A 12648-nucleotide genomic window follows, 5' to 3' on the forward strand; every position below is an offset into this window, starting at 1 on the left:
GACATATTGCGCATGTCCACTGGTTGTCTTATTGTCGACTTGAGAACCTGAGTGAATGTAGTGTACCTTGGTGGCCTTTTTGCCAGGAAATGGAAGTGCTGGTGGTACAAACGGGCTGGCTCTTCCACTTGTTTGTGAATGAGGTCGGCAAATGTAGCCACGGTTGTCTCTTTGGTAAATGTGCCCAGTGGTTTTCTGTCCCTTGCTCGCATGGTCATTCCGTCTGTGGGCAGTCTTAGTGCCTCTTCCACTATCTCTTTTGTGATCACTACTTCGACCTTGTTCCCTTGGGTGTTGGATATCTGTGCAGTTCCGTCTTCTTTGATGGTGGATATAAGCTCATAAGCCTTTTGAAAATCCACTCCGCAAGGCTCTTGTTCGTAGAAATCCTTGAGCTCCAGCCTGCGGTTAGCTTCTTTGGTTTTTGGCTTGGCAACTACATCATAGACTTTTTTGGGCAGGAGTTGCAACTCCACCTGATGTCCCTCTTCACTTTTGAACCTGCCAGTGAAGACTGTAGTGTGGTGCTCTTCTAACTGTTCTCTGGACAGGTAGGATTCCTTTGCTGCTTTGGCTGACTCGGGGTCTAGTTGATAATCGGGCAGTTCTTGTAGTTTCTCCTTTTGGTTGAGCTTCTTTTTAGCCCTCTCCGCTGCTTGCATGGCTCCTGTTCAGTGAATAGAGTGCAAAGTTAGCAAATTTGTTAAAATTATCTCTAAAATGTCCTTTAGGCTGAAATGCTGACAATTTGGTCCAATTTGCTTCAAATCAATTTTTGAACAAGCAAAGCTACATAAAAACATGCAAGGAACAAAACTGTGTGGTCAAAACAAAAATTTGCAACCAAAGTAAATAATCGCGATTATTTACATTTGAGGAAAAATTTTTAGTTTTTGCAAACTTGTCTTTATAGACTTGAAGTATATACCAAATACATTCTTTGAGTGAAATATGGGCTCATTTGGATGCATAGGGTGAAAATGGTACCAGATTTAGGCTTTAGGTCTCTGAAACAATAGATATAAAGGAAATTTGAGATTTTGAGCTCCAAATTGATTCAAAATTGGCTAGTGTGCTTAACACATCATGTACTTTGGATGTATGATGGCAAAATATCAAAATTCCTCAATTTTGACCAGAATGTAAATAATCACGATTATTAACTTTTCTTCCAAAATTGACATTTTTTTGTACAAATTGGTTCTAAGCATTGTATAGGCTATGTCTATGAGAGATAAGGTGATTTGGATCAAGAAATGTTGTCCATAGCCCTAATTTTGGCTTGCAAAGAGTTCTTTGCGTTTTTTGACAATTTTCCAAGTAATGGGTGGTCATTTTGGCCCATACTTGATTTTTGGCATGTAATAGGTGTGTACACATGATAGGTGAGGTGAGGTGACAATTTCCAAGCAAAACTGATGCAAAAGTAAATAATCATGATTATTTACAATAGTGACAAAATCTTTGCAAAACCTACCAATTTTGACCTAAACATGTTTCATACACCTAATACAAATTCTAAATTGTATTTGGTCAAGTTTGTTCATGCTGGCATCACTTTGTGCTTTGTCGACGCTGAAATCACCGTTTTTTATGACTACTCTTGGGTTGCTCGGTCAACTTTGAGGCTTTGGACTTGTCCGCAACATAGTCATGAAGCAACCTGTCCAATTCTGGCTCATTTGGAGTCAGTTTGACCTCGTAAGTCGAATTTGACGCTTTGTAATCTTCGAGACGTTTTCTGTTGTTCGAGGGCTTTGCTTGATGGATTTCACCAAACCAATCATATACATTGTATATGGACCTTATAAGCAAGCCATCTGTGGACTCAGGTCGCAATTCTGGCATTTTCCAAAAACTTAACTTTTCTATTGGGGACCCCCTCGACCCCAACCGAATGGTATTATGATGGTATAGAAAGGTTGTATTATGTTAGGGTATGCTATGGTTCAAATCCCATCTGATTTGGTCAAACTGGCAGGCCGCTATGGTCAGTTTTAGGTCGTAGGTCTTCGTGCACTTCTCGGTTTCTAGGGTTTTTTCTAGTGCTTTAGACTAGCTACCGGCTGTACAAAATGGATCATTGTCGAGTAAAGAACTTACCCCTCATGTATTGTGTGAGACGGCGCTGAAATGGTCAACTATGGACTCCGGAAAAGTCGCGCGAAAGAGGCCGAAATCTCTTTTTGCAAAGGCTCCAAGTGGAAATGAGGTGGTTTTAGCCTACCTTGGATATCTATACCCAGACTTCCCGAACCAACTTTTCTTAGATTCCCCCATTAGTCCTACTAGGCCGTGAAATCTATGTTAGACTCAAAAATTTCCTTGATTGGATTCCTGTAGCTCATTCTGTAAGAATTTTGTAAAAGTAGGCCTGGCCGCCTAATTTAGGTATCCCGCTTCCATCTTCTGATTTCATTGAAAAATTTTGTGCTTGTTGGCCTTGTATTTTTTATCACCATCGTGTCTTCCATTTTTCCATGTGGGCTTCTCTGCTATTTATTATTAATTTTTGACTTGTTTATTTGAAAAAATAAAAGAAAATAGCAAAATGCTCTAAAAAAGTAAAATAAAAATCCAATAATTAATAAAATCCTCTGAAAAACACAGCTTTATTGTTTTGTTGGATTTTTCTATTTTTAAGCATCATTATCAATAAAAATGATGAAAAATATCCAAAAAATGACTATTTTTGATGATTTTTTGATTGTATATACACTATTTACACTCATCGGGAAGAAATTATCAGTGAATTTTCCCTTGATGATGAATTATAAGGGCACTATTAGGGAATTTTGCAAAAATCACGCGTTAATATCAAACTTTTTCCTCCCTCTTCAAACATTGTCCTTAATTATTTAGTACTTAGGACTTAATACTTAGTGCCCTTCCACCCCTCCTAGATGGCGTACTCCGAGATGGCTGTGTGCATGGGTTGAACAAGTGTGTCTATGCATAGCCGTGGTTGGCTCTACAATGATATGAAGATCAATGCAATTCAAACCAATATGTTGTGCAAGAGCTGGGTCTTGAATAATTGACTCAAGGGTTTCCGATGTCGAGGTTTGTTGTTGATGTCTTCCAAAGAGCAAGTCTTGTAGCTTGTGTGCTCTCTATTTTATTGTACCATTAGGATGCTTTAGCACACTGATTGCATGAGCTGTCGGTAGTAATTTTGACTGTTGTCGAGCTTTTTCTCGCCATTGGTAGCTTGGTTGGCTTGGTGTTGCATGGTGTGTTGGAGTCTTTTGAGACTTAACTCGCCATTGCTTGATTGGTTTCACGGTTTGTGGAGAAGATAAGTGCTCTTTTTTCTTCTAAACCATTTCCATGTTAGGTTCCATGCTCGGAGATGGTCGTTTTTGTGTTTTAACCCTTGGAACCTTCTTTTGTTTTGTCTGTGAAGTTTTAGGCACCCAGATTTGAATTGTCTTATCCTTAAGTTGTGCTTTTGGTACCCAAATTTGCCTGACTCCTTGCATGCTACTTGTAGCATTTGATTGTCAAGGGGATGGAGAAGATTGACTACTTCTTGGTTTGGTCTGGTGATTGCTTCTTTTCCATTCCTCTTTGCTTGGTGCAATTGGAACAATGAGTTGCCCTCCTCTAGGTGATAGCTTTAGCTGATTTGTATCCCAATTTGGTACTACTTTGTATGTTCGCATCCAGGGAATTCCAAGAATCATCGTTTCATTCATGTGTTCATCTAGTAAGCATACAAACTAATGAGGACATGAACATCCATGTACTATCACGTTCAAGTTGACTACTCCCACTGTTGGAGTTGGGTTCTTGTTGCATCCTTTGATTGTCGCTATTCCTCCCGTCAATGCTTGACTTGTTACCTTCTTGTATGTGGAATAATTGACTGCATTTACTCTAGCTCTTGTGCCAACCAAAGCATTGGTGCTATGATTATTGAGCTGTATTTTGATGCACAGGTCCATTCCATCTAACTAGTCATCATCTGTTGAACCTGTGTCTTTAGGTAATTCCCATTGTCGATCATCTATTTCCATAGTGTTGATGGGAATCGGTACCTGTTGATTCTTGAGAGCAGCTTTCTGCTTGAGTACCCAAAGCCGAGCTTCCTCTTGGGCTTCATCAATAACCTGCTGTCCTTTGATATTCCTTTGTTTGGCTGCATGCACTCTTTCTAGCAATTCATTGGTTAGTGGAAAATTGTATTTCTTCAAACGACATCCACTTATAGCCATTGTTTCACCATCTAGGGTGGATAATTTTACTGCTCCACTTGGAGATACATCTTCAATGATAAATGGTCCGTTCCCCTTTTTCTTAAACTTGGGAATGTGTTGCTTGAGAAAATAGACTAAAACTAAGTCTCCTTTCTTGAAGATTTTTGTGATTAAGTGGGAATCAAAAAACTGTTTTTGTTTCCGCTTTTGTGCATAGATATGAGCTACAGCAGTTAGCCTTTGCTTGTCTAGCTTTTCCAAATCTTCGAGTCTTTCTGACAATTCGTGTCCAGTCCACTCAAGATTCTGTGCTATCCTTAATGTCGGAAATAGAAATTCTATTGGCAGTATGACATGAAGACCATAAACAAGGTTAAAGGGTGTGGCGTTTAAAGCTGTTTTGAATGAAACTCGATAAGCCCATAGAGCAGCATGGAGATTCATTTCCCAGTCTGTCCTTCCTGAAGTAACCACTTTAGTCAGTACCAAGCTAAGAATTTTATTCGTATGCTTAGCTTGTCCATTTGCTTGTGGGTGATAGGGAGCTGACTTGTTATGGATGACCATAAACGCATTAAGCAAATACTCTATTACCTCATTGAGGAAATGAGTTCCCCGATCACTGACAATCTCTATTGGCAGTCCATATCTCGTGAATACATACTCATATAAGAATGCAACAGTGATTCTGGCATCATTCTTTTGAGTTGCTTTAGCCTCGGACCACTTGGTCAAATAGTCCGTAGCTCCAATGATATATTGAGATTGGGTTCTATAAGCAGGTGGTTGTATCGGTCCAACAAAATTTATACCCCATTTTGCAAAATCTCTAGCCCCCATCATTGGTTTTAAGGGCATGCTATCTACTCATGTTGGCATTTTTGCTCGTTGTCAAGCATCACACCTTCGAACATATTCTTTAGCATCTGCAAAAAGTGTTGGCCACCATATGCCTGCCATCAATATTTCTCTTGTGGTGGTCTCACTAGAAAAGCGACCTCCAGCTAATCTAGCATGTGCTTGTTCTATAATCAGAATATACTCGTTGTCATTTTCACAAAGACGCAAATGTTGATCTTTACCTCTCTGATACAATTGGTTCCCAATAAGAGCATAGTCTCTTGCTTCAGTTTCAATTGCTCTTTGACGGCGTTTACTCATATCCTCAGGAAATGTTTGGCTCGATAAGTAAGTAACCAGATAATTACTCCACTTAGGAACATGTGACATTTGAAACAATGTTACATGAGGTATGGGTGTTTGTTTTTGACATTGAGGGCAATCCTTTACAAAAGATCTAACATCTCTTCTCATAGTTGGTCAAAATACTCCAAGTCTCAAGATTCGTTGCATAGTTTGGTCTTTCGTAAAGTGAAGTCCTACTATGGTAACATGTGCTTGACTTAGGTATTGTTCTTTTTCTTCAGGGTTAATGCATAAAATCAATATCCCGTACTGATTTCTTTTGTATAGCCTTCCAGCTAGTAATTGATACATAGTCGATTGCTCGATTAATCCAATTGTGACGGGGAGTGGTATTTGTGAATGCACTTGAGCTATTGTCATTAATGACACAATGTTTTTCGACCATCAAGGTATCATTTCTACAGAGAACAAATAGCCATATGGTAGATCATCGTCTACCCCTTTAGGTGATTCTCTTGAAACAATCCTTGACAAATGATCTGCTCGTTGATGTGTAGTGACTTTTTTTACAACCATAGTGAAATCAAATTCCAAAAGAATGATGAACCATCTCACTATTCTCCCCGTGCTGCATGGCTTGTTGACCAAATACAACAAAGCTTGGTGGTCCACAAAGAACAAAAACTTGTTGGCTAATAAGTAATGTCTATACTTTTTAACGACATAGATCATTTCTAATCCTTCTCTTTTGGTGGTGGTGTAATGTAGCATTTAATGGCCTAAAAACTTGTGTGTAGCGGAAATTAGCATGAACATAGTGGGCATTTCATTAGAATAGATTCCTAATGAGAATTACAAGAGTGCTTGGGTGGAGAGAGAAACAAAAAGCATAACACCTAGTTAGATAGCATGAACAATACTTTCAAAAGAGAGAGAAATTAAGCTATTGACAACAGTTGAGGACCGGATTTGCATGGAACCGGTCCCCCCTCCACGGTCCCCCCTCCAAAAGGCTTTGTATTATGGTTTCTCCCATCAAGAGAGACATTGTACAATACAATTCTTTGTGTTCCTTCAAGACTAGCTAGTGCAATGAAGATGAAAGCTTCATGCACTAAGAAAAACACTTAGCAAACACAACATTAAGTATCCCTGGTCTCAGACCCAAGACCTCACACACCTTAGAAGATGGTGAGAGCTAGCAGGGTATGAGAGTAGATTGAGAGGAAGAAGGAGTATCTTACGAGAAAGATGTACATCTCCTCACATAATCACTCATATTAGCATAGCTTAGCTTAGTAATTAGCATGGTAGAGGAGATGAGCATGCATTGACGCTTGGATCTTGGTTGGATTTTCATCCACATGCCAAGAGTGTGTCGATGTAGGCTTCTATCTCACAAGCTTGGAGTAGGTGATGAGCTCTCCATTAAAGTTTGGGAAGAGATAGTCTTCTTTTCTTCACACATGAGATTGTGTGAGTGTGTGTGTGATAATGCCTTGCAAAAATTAGCCTCCTCTCTCTCTTGGGCAAGCCCTCTTGCTATTTGCTCTTGCTCTACCCTCATTGGACCTCCCCAGGTCAAGCCAATGACTATTAAGCAACATAAGTGATAGCCTTCTGACATGTGTCCCCCTTTCCCCTTTTGTGAGAGCTTTGGGTAATTTAATAATTCAACTAAACTCTCATTGGACCCCTTTGCCTCCTAGCCAATAGGAATCAGGCAAGCCATTGGGCTGCAGAATGCTCATTGGACCCCTTGGGAGACTGTCCAATAGTATTCTAGAGGACTTAATTCTCATTGGTTCTTTTATTAAGTGTTTTTAAATTAATTAAACTAGATTTAATCTAGCCTAATTCTCATTGTTCCACCTCCAAGGCCATCCAATAGAAATTGGGTACACCTTGTGGGCATCTGGCCTAGGGAGCTGACATGTGTCCCTCATTCCCTTTGTGTAAAGGGAGCTTGTGTGTGTGTGTGTGTGGCTTTCTCTCTCATCCCCTACATGCAAGGCTCACCCCCTCCCAAGTAGGGATTGCAAAGACTTTTTTGTACACACACAAAGCATCCAATTCCCTTAAGGTTGACCTTTGGACACAACCTTTGAATTTTGGAACCTTAGCATTTTGGAAGTCTTAATGGGCTGAACCTTAGGGTCTTTTTAGCCCATTGTTGCACATGGCTCTTTTGCAGATGCCCCCCCCTTTGGATCCCCATTTTCCCTCCTTTGGATACCTACTGTGGCCGGTTTGCTAGCTTAACCAATATTCTAGATTTTTGTCCCCTGGCACTTCCCCATATTAAATGATCAGTTTAACATGAGAAAATCATTTAGGAGAATTAGATATTGATTCTTATGACATTACCTCTCTCTTGAAATCATAGTCGTCCTCGACTATGGTGTAGTGAAGATAAAGCATATTTATGAGTCCTTTTTTTAGCGGGTAGAGGATCCCTATGTTACCCTACGACATCATTCCACAATGGATGACTAGTCCATTTGGCGCTTGAGAGCCTGAGGCTGCCACAAGCATGTCTGCACATTAGTCCTATCAGTCTTCCATAGTAGAGTGACAAGCTGTACTTGGTGTTTGGGAGACGTCGTCTCTGCAAACTTGATCTAAGCATGCATACTACTTCATTTTTGTGCACAATAAAGAAAAAGAGAGTCTTATAAGACAAAAAACTTTGTTCATTTTGTACATTTTATACATTTTCTTACTCTTGGGAAGCATTGTAAGCATTGATAAGGTTAAGGTTATCCTTTAATTGTATGCCTTGCATCCATCTAGCATCTTCAAAAGGATAATTCTTAAACTTAATAAGATATCGTCGGATAGTCTTACCGCCTCTTAATACCTTGTCTTCATGTCGGAGAATGGACTCGGGCTGCAAGCACCTCCTCTTGGTCCTCGATCTCCGGTGGGTCTTCAATAGTTGGTTCTTGAGGTGGATCTCCTTTGTAAGGCTTTAATAGGCTCACATGGAAAGCATTGTGTATGAGCCAATGATTGGGCAACTTGAGTTGATAGGCCATCTCATTGATTGGCCTAAGAATCTGGAAGGGACCATAGTACCTTTTTGCTAGCTTAGCATAGTACTTTTGGTGTCGCGTAGGATTCTTGCCCGTCGCGTGCCTTAATCAAGCCTTGGGAAACTTTAATAAGACCCAATCATTTTCTTTAAAGGCTTGGGCTCTTCTGTGATTGCTAGCAGCAGCCTTTTGCCTTTTCTGTGAGATAGAGATAGCATCCTTAATCTTTTGAAAAGATTCTTGTAGGTCTCAGCTATACTCATTTGCAGCGTAGATCTTCCCATGTACCTTAAGTAGCAAGGAACTTTTTGATCTCCCCTCAATTACCTCGAAAGGTGCTTTTCCCGTGGAAGTATGTACAGTGTTATTGTAAGCATACTCCACTAAGGGTAAGTACTTCTCCCATTGGGATCTTTGATCTACTTCCGTTACATAGGTTTTAGTAGATCGAGAATGGTTAGGTTAGTTATTTCACTTTGGCCATCCGTTTGTGGATGATAGGCCGAAGAGAAGTTTAGCCTTGTCCCTAAATTCTCAAAGAGACCCTTCCAAAAATTACTGGTCATTCTAGGATCTCTATCCGACACTATGGACATTGGCAAGCCATGGTACTTGAAAATTTGTGAAATGAAGAGGGTTGCCATTTGATGGGCTTTGATAGTATTTTTGACAGGTATAAAATGAGCTTGTTTACTGAACCTGTCTACTATCGTCCATATTCCCGTATTCCCATGGATAGACTTCGGCAATCCAAAGATAAAATCCATGGATATGCTCTCCCATGGTGAATTAGGGATTGGCAAGGGTTGAAGCAATCCAAGTTGCTTCCCTCTATCAAATTTTGTCTTTTGGCATACCACACATTTAGAAACATACTCTTGTATGTTCACTTTCATGGTAGGCCAATAGAAATATGTTTCAATTCCCTTTAAGGTAGACTGAATCCCTCTATGCCCCGCATAAGGTGGAGCATGAGATTCATACATTACTTTCTCACGTAGTGAGTTAGTAACACATAGTCTATTGCCATAGAGAAGATAACCATCTTGTAAAGTAAATGGTTCTTCTTTCTTCCCTAATGCAAGGGCTGCAATCACATCTCTAAAATCAGGATCAATAGCATACTCATCTATCATTGAAGATAGATCATTGTGAGTTGCTATGGAAAGCACATTCACTCTCGGCCGTATTGAGAGTGCATCAGCTACTTGATTATGCTTGCCAGCAATGTGAGCAATATGAAAATGAAATTGTGAAAGGAAATTTGCCCACCTCATTTGTTGGTCGGAGAGCTTGGTCTGCGTCATGAAGTACTTAAGACTTTGGTGATCCGTTTGCAGAATGAAAGGAGTCCCCAATAAATAGTGCTTCCATGAGTCTAAGGCATGTAGAACTGCAAGGAGTTCTTTTTCATATATGCCTAGAGCTTGCTCAACAGGGTCGAGCCTTCGACTCTCATAGCCTATGGAGTGCCCTTCTTGGAGAAAAACAGCTCCAAGGCAATCACCACAAGCATCACATTGGACCTCAAATGGTTTTGAGAGATCTGGTAGTGTAAGCACAGGTTGAGAGATAAGCTTTTCGAAAGCATTGTTCTCCTTAGCAGACCATGTATACCTAACGCTTTTCTTTGTTAGGTCATGTAATGGTCCCGCAATTTGTGAGAACTTTTCTATGAAGCGTCTATAGTATGCACACATACCTATAAAGCTTCTTAGTTCATGAAGATTCCTTGGTTTAGGCCATCCTTTTATTACCTCTAACTTGGATGCATCCATTTGGATGCCATCTTGAGAGATAATGTGACCTAAATACTGAATCTTTTGCAAGAAAAATTCACTTTTCTTTCGATTAACATAAAGTTTATTCTCTCTTAAAACTTGAAATATTACTTGGAGGTGTTGCTTGTGTTCGTCTAATGAATTAGAGTAGATGATAATATCATCAAAGAACACTCCAGTGAAGGTTCGATGAGGCCTGAACAACTTCTCCATCAAGCGGTTGAATGTGGCTGGTGCATTGGTCAAGCCAAAAGGCATGACAATGTATTCGTAAAGACCAAATGTGGTGCGAAATGCGGTCTTTACAATGTCTTGATCAACTATCCTTATTTGATGATAGCCACTTTTTAGGTCAATCCTACTGAAGTAGGTCGATCCTTGTAGCTTATCAAATAGGTCTTCTACCCGTGGAACGGGAAACCTATTCTTGATAGTGATCCTATTTAGTGTTCTATAGTCGACACACATACGATATGTGCCGTCTTTCTTTTGCACTAATAGCACAGGTGAGCAAAATGGAGATGAGCTAGGCCTAACCATGCCCTTCTCAACTAACTCATGCACTTGCCGCATAATCTCCTCTTGTTGAGCTTGAGAAACTCTATAAGGAGGTTTGTTAGGCGGTGAACTTCCTGGAAGAAGTTCAATTGCATGGTCATCATTACCTCGTTTAGGAGGTAGCTCACATGGGATGTCGTCAATAAAAAAATCTTGAAACTCCTTGAGAAAATTGGATAACCTTAATTCCTTTTGGTTGCTTTTATTTTCTTTTGCTAAAGCATTAGGTTCATTTGGATAATCTTTACAAAAATCATGTACACGGAAATAGAGCTCTTTATTGACTTGTTGAAAGCTAGTGTATGTACAATGGGGATAGTGTTACCCATTTCCTTAGCATCTATATACATGTCTTTTTCCCTAAACTTAAAGGAGATTCTCCTTTCAGGGAGTTTAACATTGGCGGCCAGGCGATCAAACCATGGTGCCCCTAGGATTACATCCTCATGCTTGAGAGGAGAGATAAAGAAGTCCTCTTTGTCCACATAGCTTTGAACATGAAGCCTCAATTTCCCGATTAAGGGAGTGACTGAAGCTTCTTGCTCCTTGAAAGCACTATCTGCGGGTAGGACATCTCCCATCTCATAGGCTTGTATGCCTAGCTTGGTGGCCAACTCTATAGATATAAAATTGTGAGTAGAACCAGGGTCAAAGAGAATAAAAGCATCATGTTCTCTTACCTTTCCCCAAGCATGGCATAGAGGAGATCCTTTGTGGTGAGTTTGGTGAGTCTCCTCCTCTTGGATTTCAACCAAGGAAGCTCTAGGAGGATCTTGGCGGTTGTTCTTTTGGGGACAAGCACGGTACGCATGCCCTTGTTCGCTGCACTTGAAACACCGGTTATCCTTGCGATAACGCTCAAGCTCTTCAGGAGAGAGTTTGTTCTTACCTTTGTAAACTCCCTTCTCTTAGCTTTGTTGGAATTGCCCTTAGGAGACTTTTGGACATTGTCCTTCCCCTTAGGCTCGTTGGAACCCTTGTTTTCCGTGGGCTTATTATTTCTTTTAGCCCCCGTTTGGAAATTGATTCGAGAGGTCACTATAGTATGGTGTATTACCGCCGATATGGTATGTGGCCTTTGGGAGTTGACATACTCCACCATTTCTTCGATTAAGCTCGCACAAAATTGTTTCTTTTGCTCTCCAAAATCCAACTTTTTGAAGACAGTGGCTTTGAGTTGTAGGTCACAAAACATGTCTACATATTTGTGGATGGATTCATAGGGAGAGAGCTTTAAGCTTCGCCATTTGGTGAGTACTTTGTCTTTGGCATCGGTGGCCAAAAACTGCTTCATAATGGAAGCTCTTAAAGCTATTCATGTTCGTGGAGCTTCACCATTGGCTCGTAGGCTAGACCACCATTGTCTGGCGGACTTTTGAAAGTGCATAGCTACATGGCATAGCTTAGAGGACTCCGTGAAGCCCTCATCTCCAAACTCCGCATCAAACTATTGGATAAAGGCCAAGACTTTGTCCGTAGCACCAAAGGTGCCATCATAGGTAAGGAAAGAGATGCTCTTCCCTCCCTCTTTGAACTTCTTCAGCTTGGATGACCTCTTCCATGCGGCATAGGATTTCCTATGGCCTCTTCTTTTTGATGGTTCAAAGGTTGCACCATCACTTTCTTCAGAAGGTGAAGAATTTGAAGAAGGTGGAGAAGAGGGTGACCTCTTTCTCTTTTTCTTGTCTTGATCTTCGTCGTCTTCACCATCACTTTCATAAGAGGAAGAGGATGAAGAAGATAGAGAACAGGGTGTCCTCTTTCTCGCCTTTTTCTTCTCTTGCTTTCTATCATACCTCTTTAAATTATGGTGTGGAGAAGAGTGTGATGGTCTTCTCCGCTTTGGTGGTGATGGAGAGCATTTAGCCCGCCGTCTTCGTGGAGCCATCTCCGCTGAGGTGGCGGGAGACTCACTTCTTTCTCGTTCCT

This window comes from Adiantum capillus-veneris, chromosome 6, assembly GCF_014529385.1.
Source record: "Adiantum capillus-veneris isolate H3 chromosome 6, ASM1452938v2, whole genome shotgun sequence".
In the NCBI taxonomy this organism is placed as follows: Eukaryota; Viridiplantae; Streptophyta; class Polypodiopsida; order Polypodiales; family Pteridaceae; genus Adiantum; species Adiantum capillus-veneris.